Here is a 17642-nt window from a genome sequence, read left to right as displayed (position 1 = left end):
ATATATGTATGTATAGAAGGCGACTACAAAGGAAGGGAGCGGGGGGCTGGAAATCCTCCCCTCCAGTTTTTACTTTTCTAAAAGAAGGAATAGAGAAGGAGGCCAAGCGAGGATTTTTTCCCCTTGACGCTGAAAATCTGTAACTAAGTAAAATGGTCAAAAAATCATTTCAACTCGAAGTGCAAATTGGAAATGTATGCAACACAGTGAAGCTATCTTGTTAACGGGACCAAAAACCATTCACATAAACTTTGAAATATCAGTTATCAAGAAAGCCTCATCAATACAGGATCTGTGTACGAAAGCACGAGCCTCTATGTATAAAACAAAGACACACACACACACACAAACACCTGAAAACAGATACTTAAGCCACCACTTCGAATTTAAAGTTGCCCCACAAGCCAGGAGGGCCAAACTCTACCCGTCCGTAGATCACGCGATACGAAAGGTGACAGACTCTCAAAAACTGGCGTCTTCTGTACCCGCCCGCCTCACACAAGGAGCGAAGGTGAGTAACCTTTCAGTTAGCACGCTGTCTGACAAACTGCCCCACCAGAGATTACCACACACCTCCCGAGACAGGGTTCGACACCGACCCCCCATCCACCACCGGTCCAAGCAGCAAGGCCCTCCTCTTTCAGTTACCACGTTGTCATTTATAGATCCCCGGACGCCGTGAATAGACCATGATGATAAAAGATGTGATTTACAGATTCATATACACGTCAGGACTGAGGTACGTGAATTAGTATTACATACATTGACATAGAGATAGCTGTGGGCTTACGTGCCCCCGTGTTCTGCTGGTATACACCAGCATGATGCAACATGCGAATTAGCGCCAAGGACAGAGGACTGAGTCTTGAGGGAATATCCTCCCTCACCAGGCCCCCCCCCCACCCCTTCCCTGTTCCAACTTTAGGGAAATTAAAACGAGAGGGAAGGATTTCCAGTCCCCGCTCCCTACCCTTTTAGTCGCCCTCTACGACACGCAGGGAATACGTGAGTGTCCTCCCTCTCTCTGTGTGTATATATATATATATATATATATATATATATATATATATATATATATATATATATATATATATATTATTATATTATTATTATACTTTGTCGCTGTCTCCCGCGTTTGCGAGGTAGCGCAAGGAAACATATATATATATATATATATATATATATATATATATATATATATATATATATATACATATACATATATATATATATATATATATATATATATATATATATATATATATATATAATGTGTGTTTGTGTGTACTGCCAGACTTCACCTGTACGAAGATTACACCGCGAGTGAGAAATCATTTATTATCGGTAGCAAGCTCGTAACACACACACACACACACACACACACACACACACACACACACACATGTAAATATTTACATGTGTTTATGTGTGTGTGTTACGAGCTTGCTACCGATAATAAATAATTTCTCACTCGTGGTGTAATCTTCGTACAGGTGAAGTCTGGCAGTACACACGAACACACATTATATATATATATATATATATATATATATATATATATATATATATATATATATGTATATATGTATATATATATATATATATATATATATATATATATATATATATATATATATATATATATATATATATATATATATATATATAGAGAGAGAGAGAGAGAGAGAGAGAGAGAGAGAGAGGAAACTCAGGTCAGTGGTTAGTGTGGAGTCACTTAAGCAAATTGGACCAGCCAGGTCCTATAAGGTCGACTGAACAAGATCCCCAGACGGGCAGAAACCTTTTACGTACAAAATCTTGTATTGGGCCACAGTGAAGGTGGCCATATCTCTTGATCATTGGCTTCAGCAATTATTCAGGATGACATCATCATCTCTCTCTCTCTCTCTCTCTCTCTCTCTCTCTCTCTCTCTCTCTCTCTCTCTCTCTCTCTCTATCTCTCGACGATCCAACTCCAACAATGGGGTAAGCACTATTCCAGGGCATCTATCGGATGATCTTCCTTCGTTCTAGGTTGAGACAAGGCGTGGTTCACATCACCACGCCTAACACCATATTGATGCTGGTTCCCTCTAGCATTTAAGTTCTTTCCTTTTTGACCTATACATCACATTATGCAATCCCTGCATTCAACCTTATGTTCACACCTTCAGGGCTGGACTTCCTTAGGCTGTATTTTCGTATGGTCTGGTCGTATGGAGAAGCTATCTTAACTTCGCGCTTTCTTAAAATTGGCATTATATCCACCGTCATTTTATAGGACAAATGAGTTCTTATTTCTGTTAACTTTCTATCGGATCTTAGAGAGAGTGTGACGTATCCTCTTCGCTGTGTCATGGCATAGCCGACGATCAAGGTCAAGGCGGTATAGATGCTGAATGGGACTTGGAGGGAAGGAGAGTTTTTCCAAACCCGATATGTCTTGATTCCCTCCCTTTGCCTGAATGACCTCAATACAAGGAAGAAGTTGGAAGAAGAGGTCGTCTTGGAGGAAGAGGGGGATCAAATGCTTCCATATCCGCTACAGTGTCCTCTGCTATGCGTCTGGCGGAGACAGAAGAATCCAAGGAAAGTCAGGAAAGAATTGTCGAAAGTTATTCCAGTCAGCTCTGTTGAGGTACCAACATTTACGTCTAGAAGGCGCTTCTGGTGTGAGAGATAGATTTACGACAGTGTTGATCAGATGAACTAACTGGAGAGCATGACTGTGTATTCATAGCGCGAAGGATTAGAGGTGTAAAAAAAACATATATACAGAATATCAAAAGAGTGGTCAAAACGGTCGGGAATATGGGTGGGGAGGGGGATGATTTGACCTAGCTCTTTGAAAATAGAGAAAGTAGAGGCTGCAATTCCCACCACCATCCGTCAGGGAGGAGTTCACTAATTCCCTATGGTAGAGGATCTCTACTTGCGAGAGGGAGAGGATGCCACACCCCCACAGCAGGAGTGGTTTAGACATTCGAAGGAAGGTATACAATTTGTTGAATCAGGAGCAGTGGGCGGAACAGGGGGGGACAGCCGTGGGAGCTGAGAGATAGACCTTGAGCCAGATAACGTGAAAGTTTGGCCACTCATGTTTCCCGAGGCTTGCAACAAGTCTGTTGATGTTGGAATAAGCACAGACACCACCTCTGAACCCGGGATCGTGAGTGGAGATTACTGCTGTCGGACATAGAGAAAAAGGTGGGGCTAGTGAGAACTTTTCTTTTGAGACAACTGGGTCTCAAGAGAGAAGGAAGATATTACGAGAGGCACTAGACAGATGTTATTCAACAAAGGAGAGGTTACTTAGACCACGAATGCTGGGTTAGTGAACAGGGAAAAGAGGCAAGTCAATCAAGGCAGGGAAAGATCTTGCAATATATATATATATATATATATATATATATATATATATATATATATATATATATATATATATATATATATATATATATATATATATAGTCATCACAATCCTGTGGTTCATTATTCAGTGTCTCGAATAAAAGACGTCCATGAAAATATTGATTAAAAATGTCGACAAAAAAGAATTGAAAGTCTGGAACATTACACACACACACACACACACACACACACACACACACACACGTAGGAATAACGGGGAAGAAAACGATGCAGCCGGCGACACTTGGCATCCACCAAGGCCGAGCTGTCTGCCTGCCACACAGGACGAGAGACTGGCAATACAAAAGAGATTTCTGACGTTGCAATATGGTATTTTCAAATGGGAAACATGAACAAACACTTGCGAAGAGAAATGGTAAAGAAAAAAAAGATGGAATAATAATGTTTCGGGGACAGAGTGCGATGTTGTTGTGTGTCAGGAAATATGTAATACAACACATTATTTGTGATGTACTTATAAAAAAAAAGTGATATAGTGTTCAGTCTCACAAAAAGCAGACAGCCAATGCCATGATGTGATGGGGTCGCTGCCACCGGTCTCGTTCTTTCCCATATTTCTTTTGTTTTCTGTAAAGTCCCAGATTAAAAGATTAGTTCAATTGTTTTTCTTGTATATATATATATATATATATATATATATATATATATATATATATATATATATATATATATATTTCATTTACGCTGTAAATATTTTTTGATGTTTCATCAACGTTGGATTTTGTGAAAGTTGTGCTGTGAACTCCTTCCCAGGACCGTAACCCTCCTATGCTTGTTCTATTGAATCCTATGAATCCAGTGAGTCAACGAAGGTGTGTTGTGCAGGAATCCTTAAGTGGGTACATTTTTCACTCCATCCTTCCACCTCCAATTTGGTCTCTCGCTTCTCCTTGTTCCCTCCAACTCTGACACATATATCCTCTTTGACAATCTTTCCTCACTCGTTCTCTCCATTTGTCCAAACCATTTCAACACACCTTCTACTGCTTTCTCAACCACACTCTTTTCATTAACACACATCTCCCTTACCCTTTCATTACCTACTCGATCAAACCACCTCACACCACATATTGGCTTCAAACATCTCATTTCCAACATATCTGCTCTTCTCCGTACAACCCTATCTATAGCCCATGACTCGCAGCTGTATAATATTATTGGAACTACTATTCGTTCAAACATACCCATTCCTGCTCTCCGAGATAACGTTCTCTTTCTATAGATTTTTCATCGCTCCCAGAACCTTCGCCCCCTCCCCCACCCTATGAGTCACTTCCGCTTCCATGATTCCATTCGCTGCCAAGTCCACTCCCAAATATCTATGTATGTATGTATGTATGTATGTATGTATCAATCTATCTATCTATCTATCTATCTATCTATCTATCTATCTATCTATCTATCTATCTATATATATATATATATATATATATATATATATATATATATATATATATATATATATATATATATATATATATATATCCCTTCAAACATCGTCAGGGGAGATACAAGAATGTATTCTTGTATCTCCCCTGACAATGTAAACAAGCCCTTAGATGAGTAATGAAGATGGGGAAACGATACTTGAGGTTACACTAAGGTTCCGTAGAGCAAGAAAAAACTAGGTCAGGGGTACGTTGATGAAATAAACCTCTGAAACATACGTTCCATCTGATAAAGAATCTATGTAACATTTTCATTTCCTTAAAATACAAAGATTCATCAGACAATTCTTGTTTTCGCGGAGCACCATTTCACGCATCAAACTCATTTTCTGTTCACTGATATTGTTGCATAATAAATACCTTGCCCGTGATCAAAACTTTATTGATGGGAGTTAAAAAAAAAAATGCATTAGTTGAGCCAACTGTAGCTCAAAAATAAACCGAAAATATCGTTATCTTTCGAAGAAAAGAAAGTTTTCTTTATATCATCGGCAGTGAAGAGAATTTAGAATGAATGTATAATATCATTTTAGTGAAGAAAAACTAGCATAAAAATCACATCTGGGCCTAACCGGGAGTTGAACCCGGGACCTCTCGCACCCTAAGCGAGAATCATACCACTAGACCATCAGGCCGCGGAAGTTCATAGCCACAGAACTAAAGTTTCCTTGACCTTCCCTTCCTACCATATTTGTCTTAAGGGATTACGTTCTCTAATTTTGTTTTATATCAGAAAACGAAATATATTTTGTATGGATAACTTAAAAATGGAGTACTTCAAGGTATTCTGAATGAGTTGATAAATGACACCTAAGCCTGTCTATTTCGTGGAATCTTTCAATTTTGTTGCTCGATAGACAATATATTAGGGTAGTGTATAATACCCTGTACCTATACTATAAAATCTAATTCGTTTATTGTAACATTATACTGTTGTACATGTTTATCGTAGCTGAAAATGGTAATTTACTGAATACTTATACCTGGATATATCTTATAAGATGCATGGTAGAACACCATTAACATTAATGGATGTTGGCTTAAGAATAGATGAAATCTATTTCCACTTTTTCATACAAGTTTTTTTCTCAATAAGTACATATCAACTGCCAGACTCAGCAGACTCTCACATAAATAGTTTCTTAGCATTAAGAGAGAGAGAGAGAGAGAGAGAGAGAGAGAGAGAGAGAGAGAGAGAGAGAGAGAGAGAGAGAGAGAGAGAGACCTTGAATGTTACTTTAGTTTACCCGACACAAAATATAATTTTCTTTCATACATGAAATGAAGGAAGAAGGATAAACAATTCTATTCAGGATTTCCATGACAATCCCTCAGTCAGTTACTTATTTCAAAAGTTTTTGTTTTACAATATCAGCTCTGATGTTAATCTAAAACATTGTTAGAAAACGTGTGTTATTAATCATCACTGAAGGAGTTGAAAAGAAAGATTATGAACGAGACAGGACGAGAGAAGTGAATTTATGAATGAACAACCTCACAAGTTTAAAAAGAGAGAGAAAATATTAGAGTACGTCACACACAACGAACTCACAGTCAATGAATTCATGAGCCACATACGCAGTGACGGAGTATGTGGTCAAAGAATTATCTTCAACACCTGAAAAAAGTATTAGAGATTTGATTTTCTTTCTTTTTGCCACTTAGTCACTGCAATGTTGTCCTAAAGAACAGTTTCACCATCCATAATGCGATTCATCCTCTCAAGACTTGAAAAATGGAACTTTTAGAACGTTACTTGAGTCACTTCAGTACCCTGCTTCGCAACCTAGAGCACATGATGCCTTCCAACAGCAAGGATTCGAACCCTGTATACTAATCACTCGGCTATGCTACGAATAATTACGAAATGATAACCCAATTACAAGTGATCAAATACCTTCCGCGTCACGTCTAGACCGGATCTAACCCCTCAGGCCCACGTTAACCCCGGGCCTTCGCTCCCTGCCCCAGAGTTCGTGATTTGGGGGAGGGGGAGGAAGGTCCTAAGACACAGATTAGGGGCCCCTCAAAATACTAGGTCATTCCCACAATGCCTTTGCTTTACTATAGATATCATCTGTGTGTGTGTGTGTGTGTGTGTGGTGTGTGTGTGTGTGTGTGTGTGTGTGTGTGTGTGTGTGTGTAGAAGGATTTGCCTTTTCCTTCTTTTCGATGGTAATGGGAAACTAATAGTCAGGACTCGAGCTTATCTGGGAGGGAGCAATTCATCACATTTTCAACACGCCACACAAGCATCCAGCTAAGGGAACGAAAAACTGCTCCCTCTCCATGGCGAGCAGGACTGATGTGCTCTTTGCAGTCGAACGACTTCCTCAGACGATGAAGGGATGATAAGAAGGGATGATAAGGGATTCCTGGAAATTGTACCTCAGGCTCGAGAAACCAGTGATAAAGAAAGAGAAAGAGAAACTGGGCCACTGTGACCTATATAACCTATCCTCGATTGCGTCAGTGTTAGATAGTTTCTCCTTCCAAACCAAGATGGCTTGCATGCCACAGACAGAAGTTGGACAACCCCAGTGGTGGCAACACTGAAAGATATCGTCAGCAATTTGATCCACAGCATCAATGTATCGCTGTCCCGCAATCGTTTCCCGTGGCCAGCAACGTAAGACCTTCATACTAGGCAAGTGATTCGAAACGCATTGCGATATTCTCAGACAAAGCGGTTTGCAAAGTCATCCTTTCTCTCCACAATCACCTACGTGGAACACACTCTCTCTCTCTCTCTCTCTCTCTCTCTCTCTCTCTCTCTCTCTCTCTCTCTCTCTCTCTCCACTCGATCATCTTTTCCTCCATCGATAGAAATGGAAGATCCTTGTGTGTAAGATCATCCTCTCCAGATCTGGGAGAACTTCACACATGTACCCCCGAGATCTGGACATGTCTCACCGGGGTACGTCACCACGACGGATTCGACGTTACCTTAATTCTTACGTTTCGACCAAAAGGTCTCTGGTCGAAAGGTATCAGAAGATGGTCTTTGGTCGAGAGGTAAGAGAAAAAGGTCTTCGCTCCAAGCGTAAGGGATTAAACTACACCTACTCCAATCTCAGTTCCCTCACCATCATCCTTCTAAAGTGCTTCTGTTGAAAAGATTTTACCCTAAACCATCTGAGTGTACCCTCCTCCCTCGCCCTCCCACCGCGTCACATAGACGCCAGACCTTCTCTAGATTTAGTCTTCCATCACAAACTTTACTCCAAGTCGTTGCTGACTCGAAATTCATTCAGGGTGATATAGTAGTAAAGGTCAGGTGCTCGGAATGAGGGCAGGTCTCTGGTAACTCTCTCGAGGCATTGTGCCCATTACCTGAGGTATACATATGCAAATGACACGACATAAGCTATGATCCGAGTATTATGCAAAGTGAAACAGGGATTATGATGTGCGATTCGACTGTATGTAAATCATATACCCACTGAATTAATAGATGACTGTATGTTAAACCACTTGAGCAGGACAGTTTGAGCTAAGTTTGAACGGGACGTTTCGAGGCAAACTTTGAGCAGGGAGGGTCGAACTAGATTTGAGCAGGACAATTCGAACTAAGTTTGAGTAGGACGTTATAACCCATGAGCGGGACCGTACGACCCTTGACGACGACTTGAAGACCTTCGGACATGCTGGTCTGGCCTTTGATTAAGTCAAAGGCCACGCTATTATACTCAAAGAGAGCTCCCTCCCTGTTCAAGCCTGGGTCGAACATCCCCCCCACCACTCCTGTTCTAGGGTCGATCCATCCTGCTCAAGCCTGATTCGAACCTTCTCAAACTCGCTTCGAACCGTTCTGTCAATAGTCGTACCGTCTAGCTCAAGGGGGTTTAACCTCTACAGCTAAAGTTTCAGGTTCGAAGTATAGACCGAATTTTTTTTCTAATATACTGTAAATGCATGATGAAGAAATTGCATTGTCATTTCATATTGTATCATTTCTTACATTTTTGAGATATATTTGCGGCTTCAATCTTCTTGTATACTATCCTAAGATTTTCCTAAGACTCAAATTAGTTCAATTCTCGAATTACCAAGAATATCCACTTTCGTATACACGGGTCAAGCAACTTGTCACACTACTATGGAAACACTTAGCACCTAAGTGCACAAACATCTGGCACATAAATGGCACATGAATATCTATACACCCGACTGTAGGACAGTCCTTAGGCGTATTCGCGGTCGTATAGTGAATACTGTACCTATGGTGGTATTACGTCCTGAATCGTCTTTTTATTCGTACACCTAAATGCCTCGCTTGTACGTTGGGTCCGGAGGGGGATTCGAACGTTGTTCCACAACTATCACAAAGTGCAATTAGAGCAGTCGACCTCATAAGTGAAATTTGGATCTAATTGGTTTAATTGATCGATGAAATGAGGCAGTAATTGGTTCTGTTAAACATATCACATCCAATTAATACAAGCTAGAAATAAGAAATGAGTAACCTAAATGGTTGATCATTTATTAAGTCTAGCCAGCATCATTCAGATGTAAAATGTTTGATAGAACCAATTAACGTCTAATTTCAACGTTCTGTTGGACCAATTACGTCTAATTTCAACCTCGGAGGTCAATTGCTGTAAGTGCGCTTCATTATGTAGTTAATGCAGGTACTTCCAGGTCACCGACCACGTAAGAGCTTGAGCTGAGAGGGTGTTCTGATCCTCGACCCAATCCCCACCAACAGACGCGCTTTAAGGTCGTGTGATAAAGAGGCAAATGACGACCTCCTCTGACCTCCACCTTAAAGAAGTGATCTCTGACGAGGAGCAATTTCCATCACAACTCCGGTTTGATTTTCGACCTTAGTTGCTAGAGAAGAGGGGGAAGAAAAGGTTATACTAGTAAAGATAGCATCATGTTCGTGTGTCGAGTGTTTACATATAGGATGGTTGAGTGTCTGTATGTTTTAGAGTGTAGAGTGTTTGGAAGTCTCAGTGTCAAAGGCTTCATTGTTGAATCGCCAGGCGTTTAAATGTGATGCGTTTCTTTGATTTTCTGTAATGAACGCCGAGTGTCTGAATGCTTCAGTCTGGTTCAGGGTTTCAGGATTTGAACACTGATATGTCGAGTGTGTAAAGGTGTGAGCTTCAGATTTCAACTCCGAGTCTCTGAAATTCTCAGAAGTTCATCTGATGAATATGTAAATGTTCAAGTGGTGAGGTTCTAATAGTCAAAGGGGATCGGGTCCAAAATGTTTATAGATGTAGAGCATCTACATGTGTTTCGTGACGAGATTCGAGATATTTCGTGACGAGATTCGTAAAGTTAGGTGTCGAATGTCAAACTGTTCCAATGTCGAGCGTTAACATTTTCTAATGAGGCGAAATGAAGAACCCTGTACCATATCCTCTATGGCCACTGAGATCCTTCTTACGTATCCTGCCATAGCAGGGATTTCTAGCAGTAGGATCTCCACAGGTAAAGGATAGAGAAAACGGCCGCCCAGGACGAAGAAATATACGGTACGTGATTAATCTGTGTTTGGGAGCGAGGTGAGGGCATCAGGAACAATGTTTTGAATCTAGAAAGCATCTCAGCAGTGAAGAAACAGATGTAACAAGTCAACGAAACATCTCAACGGGGAAGAAATAGATGTGATAAGTCCGCGAAAATACATTGTAAAATACCCCCCCCCAAAAAAAAAAAAATTTATATATATATATACATATACATATATTTTTTTTTTTTTTTTTTTTTTTTTTTTTTTTATACTTTGTCGCTGTCTCCCGCGTTTGCGAGGTAGCGCAAGGAAACAGACGAAAAAAATGGCCCAACCCCCCCCATACACATGTACATACACACGTCCACACACGCAAATATACATACCTACACAGCTTTCCATGGTTTACCCCAGACGCTTCACATGCCTTGATTCAATCCACTGACAGCACGTCAACCCCTGTATACCACATCGCTCCAATTCACTCTATTCCTACATATATATATATATATATATATATATATATATATATATATATATATATATATATATATATATATAAGAAAACATAAAATAGTCCGGAAAAAATTAGAACGATTATTGAATATATTACTAAGAGGAGTAATTAGGACGTGTGGGACAACTACACCAAAATACATCTAAAAGAAAACTTGATGTAAGGATAAAAGAAAAAAGAAGAAAAAGTTAGGGATGAATTCAGGACTGATGATCATGACGGACGTGCGTGGGAGGCAGAGAGAAACAGTTTAATCTATCAAACATGACGGACGTCTGGGCTTTGAACTGCCTTTTAACAAAACGTATACCGTAGGCACTCGTAGAACTGTCGGAACTAGGTCTCTCTGTCTGTCTGTCTGTCTGTCTGTCTGTCTCTCTCTCTCTCTCTCTCTCTCTCTCTCTCTCTCTCTCTCTCTCTCTCTCTCTCCTACCTCATCTTTCTAACCGTGTCGCAATACCCAGGAACCAATCTCACTATATGTCAAAAAAAAACCCTAAGAGTCTACACGATACCTTTTACATTAAAAGGAATATTGAACAGGGAAAGTCTAAATCCCCTCTTTCTTCCCTCCTTTTTATTAATTCTATGTCTCAAGGCCCTGAGTAGAGTTCTAAGCTCGTATTGGTCGGGAAGTTTCCCCTTAATCGCTCACAGGACGAAGGTATAATGAGCCTGAAACACAGTCCGTCCATATATATATATATACAACTTCCCGACGAAACTTTGAACTTCCGAGAACTTTGGTGGAGTGGAATAGATGACTACCGATCATTGGATTGTATAAGTTTGTGAGCCTTTCTCTGTCTGTTTGTCTGTCTGTCTGTCTCTCTGTTTGTCTGTCTATCTGTCAGTCTCTCTGTCCGTTTGTTTGTGTGTCTCTCTGTCTGTCTATCATCTGTCTGTCTGTCTGTCTGTCTGTCTGTCTCTCTGTCTGTCTGTCTGTCTGTATACCAACTATCTGTCTGTCTGTCTGTTATAAACACCCAACATCCACTTTTCTATGTCTGTATATGTGTCTATGTATTAACCTATTGCTGTGGCAAAATGCCATAGATGATGCAAGAATTTTCTTTGTACCAGTGATAGTCATTGAGACACTACTGATCTCCTATAATGGTGTGCACTAACTATTGCTGTTCCCTCGCGTGTGTTTCTTCGTTGTATATCAACTGACTGTTATATTTCTTTCTTGTGTCTCCCCTCATGATGTGATTATTACACGAAAGTGCGCTTGTGATCTTATCGTGTTTCATTTCCCCCGTGGACTATTAGGAATATATATATATATATATATATATATATATATATATATATATATATATATATATATATATATATAAAACTATCAATCAGGTCATCCGAAAGGAAGCTTTTTGGTCACCCATAGCAGTTAAATTCGCTATACCACATGTTCATACCTATAACATCTTCACTTCGAAGACATTTAGAAAACATTTGATAAAGTCCTGCATCAAACATTAGCAGCAAAAGTTAAAATCACAGGGTATAGATATAGCTGTGGTTTGATGGTTTGATAAATTAGTTAACTGTCCCTAAATACAGAGTAGCGATTTACAATCTTGTCTCAAGTCATCGTTTTCATTTACAATATCATCCCACCTCATCCTGCCCAGGGTCGTGCTCTAGGGTCGTACCATCGAGCTGCAGGGTCGTACTTAGGGTTTCAAGGATCGTACACCTTCGTACAGCAGGGAGACACTATCGTACACTCGGGTCAAAGTAGTACTCGAGGTGTTATAAGGGTCGTACCGTCGTGCAGTAAGGTTAGACTATCGTACTCTAGGATCATAAAGGATCGTACCAGGTCAGCTTTACGTGCTGCTGGGTCAAGCATCCTCAGGGGTGTTAAGGAAGGAATTTCTATGACATATCCTACGGGGTCGACGGGAAAGTTTATTAAGAGGCGTTGGAACTCCTTGATGGAGAAAGTTTTCTGTAAACTTTTTCTATCTCAAGACGACGACCTCCCTCCCTCCCCATAAGAACCTGCGAGGGGGTCTTGGTATTTTCCCTATGATCGGTCTGACAAATGTGAACTTCCTTCCTCTTCTCTTCGAGAGATGATGTCGCACTGTGGGTACACAGAAGCGTTTGGTGTGTGTTCGTAGTTTTCAGATGACACAGACATTTTTGCAAAGACCTTTCCTATTCTTTTCGAAAGCTCTTCGTTATTTCGCAAAACGAAACTAGGGTGCTATGTGGGTGCATGTGTGTGTGTGTGTGTGTGTGTGTGTGTGTGTGTGTAATTATCTATTCACACTGTACGAGACGGGAGTTTTATACTGGTGTGGCTCCATCTCGTCAACCGTCTCTACAGCTATACAACTCCTCAAACATCTGTATACTGTCCTGCAATTTCTGATTCTTATCCACTTTATTCCATTCATCCACTATAATGCTATAAAAGTACCTCAATACATCCTTTTCGATCAAGTTCTTTTTCTTAAATTCAAGCTATGGCCTTTACATGTCCCATTCCAATACCATTCAAGGAACTATTCATGGTCTATGTCATCGCTTTAGTTTGAAAACTCATAGTGATGTGGTCAGGTCACCCTCTCACTCATCTGTCGTCCATGGTTAGCAAATCTATGGTCTCTATAGTCTCTATAGTCATGAAGTTTCATGTAACCTTTGTTTTAATTCTATTTATGTGCCCGATTCTATTCAGATGGATCATGACTTTTGTTTTAATTCTATTTATGTGCCCGATTCTATTCAGCTGGGTCATGACTTTTGAGGAATAGGACGTCACACAACACCTCCACTCTACAGCTTGGCTCACCAGAGATGGAGCAAACGTGAAGAAAGAAGCGGCTCCTTCCATTCTAGCCTCGTCGAGACGATCTGTCATTCCTTTTTACAATCTAGTGTTCCCGAGGGAGAGGCATCTGCCACCGACACTAAAAAGGAAGATTTTCGAGGTTTTTAGGTCCGTAAGTGATGTGGATTATCTTGCTGCGAAAAGTTGGGCTTCAGAGAGTGACGGGGCAAACATTTGTAAGTCCATTAAGAACCTCTGGCCTGTGTCTTCTGCTTCAGTGAACCATCGCCCTCTTGACATGGAATGCCTACCATTTCACGTTCGTCTAGAACCACGGAACAAGAAACTCTCCTTCTCAGGAAAGGCCTCAGAAGTCGTGAAGTGAAAGAGACTCTACATTCAAAAGTTTTGCTCAGCAGTGTTGGCCAAGCTACTACATGTATAGGACTGTGGTGGGCGTAGATGTTCATACTCGAGTTGTCTGCCCTGTGGCGGAGAGGCAAACGTCCTCAGTCTCTTTGATGTCACCAAAGAGATCGCTCTCTCCACTTCGAGTAGTTGGCCTTTTTGGCAAGTGGGTGTAATCACAAGTTTCAGCAACGTAAACTGCTCCTCTCTCTCTCTTTTTTACTCGAGCAAACAATCTGTCTTTAAATATCATAAAAGAAAATCATCGAAATTCATCGTTTTTCTTTTTTTTTAAAAGCTTTATCTTGCTCTACGATGGAAGATCTACTCCAGCTTGGAAAACAAGCTCAAACTTTGGCCTCTGTGAGGTGAAGACTAGACTTCATCAGTGGCCACCAGATGTCTCTTATCACAGGACTCCCGCCTAGCCTTAGTAGGTCTTACAGTACTTCTGTATCAAGGTCATTTCTCCAGCCAAACCTTCGAGAACGCAAAGGCAAGGGCTTAAGATTATCTGGGATACTCTTGTAGCCAGACCATAACATGATATGTCCACTGCTGGCTCAAGATCTGGTGGTGTACATATCATTCTAGTCTTCCATCACAGGTACCGTGGCAGAGGTGTATTTTTGATAGCCACATAAGCGGTACCTTTAAAAACTCGTATTTAAGTTCTGAGTTACAGTATGGCTTCGACTCTTTGAAAGTGGGATAAAATGATAATAGACTTACTACTCTTCCAATGCATGTTGCTGAAGTGGACGTCGAACGAGTCCAACAGGGCCATTAAATGTGAACTGGTATGAAAAGCGTTATTGACATACAATCATTCGCTAATGGCCACCGGCTTTCCTTCTGCTTCCTAGCTCTGGCACAGACTTATACACCCTGCAGTCGCCCCGTCTCGAGGGAGAATGTAGTAAATATTCCAATGTGTGCATTTGCTCTCACGTACTTAACGAGGCCGTAAGTAGCATCAGCTTACCTCCTTGGCACGCATATATATATATATATATATATATATATATATATATATATATATATATATATATATATATATATATATAAACTCGTCTGTATTTCAAGGCACTGATGGCTGCATTACATGTTGCGATACTCTACGTCCTGTGCATCATATGGATGACCTGAAGTATGGCACTTATATTCCTGTGCATCGTCTGTAGGAAGTTTCCCGATGCCTTCGCTCAATGTAATTAAACACGTAATTTCCCTGATATTGATTATGTTATCAGTGTCTTCACTAAAGGACCTAGATACACTATCATTATGCTAGCATACGATTACTTTAAATCCATAAAACCATTTAGCTTACATTAATTTCGATTACCTCCGGAGTGGTTAACGTACATGCAATAAGATATATAGATAAGTAAATGAATCAATAAATGAAATTAATGAATGTATATTCTGGCATAGGCGAGACTCAGGTCGTGATAAATGACTGACCCAGCGATCGCTTTGCTACCGCTGGCTGGCCAATAAATCGCAAACGACACGCACACATGACATATTGGGACCTATATTGGTGTAAAGTCATAAAAGGTTAACGGGATTCGAATTGCTGTTTTTGAAAGGTGGGGTTGAGGGGTGAAGGGTTGAGTGAGGGGGGTGGTTGAGTGAGGGGAGTTTGAGTGAGGGGGTGATTGTTGAGTGAGGGGGTGAGTGAGGGGAGGTGGGTGAGTAAAGGGATGGTTGAGTGAGGAGAGTGGTTGAGTGAGGGGGTGGTTGAATAAGAGGCGGTTGAGTGAGGAGTGTGGTTGAATGAAGGGGGTTGAGTGAGGAGGCGTGGTTGAGTGAGGGGGTTGATTGAGGGGGATGGTTGAGTGAGAGGGGGTTTGAGTGAGTGAAGGGTGCGGTTGAGTGAGGGGAGGGTGGTGAGTGAGGGGGATGGTTGAGTGAGGGGGGGGAGTGTTGAGTGAGGGGTAGGAGTGTCATTTTTCATATGACCTGGCGGAGACATAAGAACACACACACACACACACACACACACACACACACACACACACACACACGTGTGGCTGAAGTGGATCACTGCGTCATAATCTGTGTGGAATGTTGACGGTGATGGTAATGATAATCATAATGACAGTTATGATAATGATAATAATAACGGAGTACGAATACAATTATCTCTAGGACATTCATTGTCGTTTCATTATAATGTTGCTATTATCATTATCAAATTTATTATCATTATTACCATTATTATCATTATTTTGTGATTATTATCATTATCATCATTTCATCATTATCATTATTATCATTATTAGTATTATCATTGTCATTATTGATACTGTTATTGTCATTATCATTACTATTATCATTTCTTTTATTATTATATTATCATTATCATTATTATCATCATCATCATCATTATTATTATCATCACTATTTTCATTATCATTGTCGTTATCATCATCATTATCATCATCATCATCATAGCCAGTAAAGCCCTCGGCTTCCCAGCAGTGTCTGGTGTATCGACCCTCGCGCCTCCTGTATGGTAGACGAGGCTTGTGAATCGACCAACCTCCCTCCTGGGCTGTGTGGCCTTCATACCACCGCCCCGGTGGCTCCCTCTGCCACAAACCGCCGTGGCGAGGACGACCAAGCTCTTCTTTACCCTCCTGAAGAAGGAGGAAGAGAGGAGGAGGAGGAGGAGGAGGAGAAGGAAGAAGAAGAAGAAGAGGAGGAAGAGAAGGTGAGGAAGAGGAAGAGGAGGAGGAAGAGGAGGTGGTAGAAGAAGGGAAGTCTTCGACCTTGATTGTGGCTAAGCTTATCTTTTTTTTACTCCCTCACCCCACCGTTCCCCGATGAAGCCTGCCTCATATTCGCCAGCTGGGGTTTCTATCTTCATCTGCTGGAGCCTTACCTGGTAATCATGCGACGCCTATCACGGGGCTCCTACAGCGCTAAGGAAGTCAACCACGTCCAACTTTGGGAAAACGCAGGTCACTAACTGTGGTGATGGCGTGTACCTGGGGGAGTACAGCGGGTGTTCGGTGTCTGGCGTCTCGAAGCTGCAACACACAGAGCCGGTGGACAGACCCAACCCGGAACACCTAGACACGACACACACACACACACACACACACACACACACACACACACACACACACACACACACACACACACACACACACACACACAGAGCAACACACACACACACACAGACAACACACACACACACACACACACACACACACACACACACACACACACACACACACAACACATCTCCTTCCCTACAGAAATGTGTTTACGGACAAAAGTCAACTTGTTTTCCCATCATAGTCGGATCTGGCGCCCGAGAGAAGACTTGAGTTACCGGGATAATGAACATTCCGTAAACGGAAGTGGAAGAGCTGAAGCTTCTGGGAGATATCTCAAGAATTCTGGAGACTCGGCTGAAGGCGGAGTGAAAAGGGAGAATGAAGGATGAAGGAAGTGTGTGTGTGTGTGTGTGTGTGTGTGTGTGTGTGTGTGTGTGTGTGTGTGTGTGTGTTGCTCTGTGTGTGTGTGTGTGTGTGTGTGTGTGTGTGTGTGTGTGGATTTCTAAGTAAA

At 41.2% G+C, this 17642-nt stretch overlaps 1 protein-coding gene and 1 non-coding gene across 3 annotated transcripts in view; both read right to left on the bottom strand.

Moving 5' to 3' along the window:
* The window catches only part of LOC139755905 (carbohydrate sulfotransferase 1-like), a 191717-nt gene that overhangs the window by 13294 nt on the left and 160781 nt on the right, over positions 1-17642 (bottom strand). The gene's annotated exons all lie outside the window — the stretch shown is intronic.
* On the bottom strand, positions 5444-5515 carry TRNAP-AGG (transfer RNA proline (anticodon AGG)). Its single transcript has one exon. It is a non-coding gene; the product is annotated as a tRNA-Pro (tRNA).

The sequence above is a fragment of the Panulirus ornatus genome, chromosome 20 (genome assembly GCF_036320965.1).
Source record: "Panulirus ornatus isolate Po-2019 chromosome 20, ASM3632096v1, whole genome shotgun sequence".
Lineage (NCBI taxonomy): Eukaryota > Metazoa > Arthropoda > Malacostraca > Decapoda > Palinuridae > Panulirus > Panulirus ornatus.
This window is presented reverse-complemented; position numbering and strand designations above follow the sequence as displayed.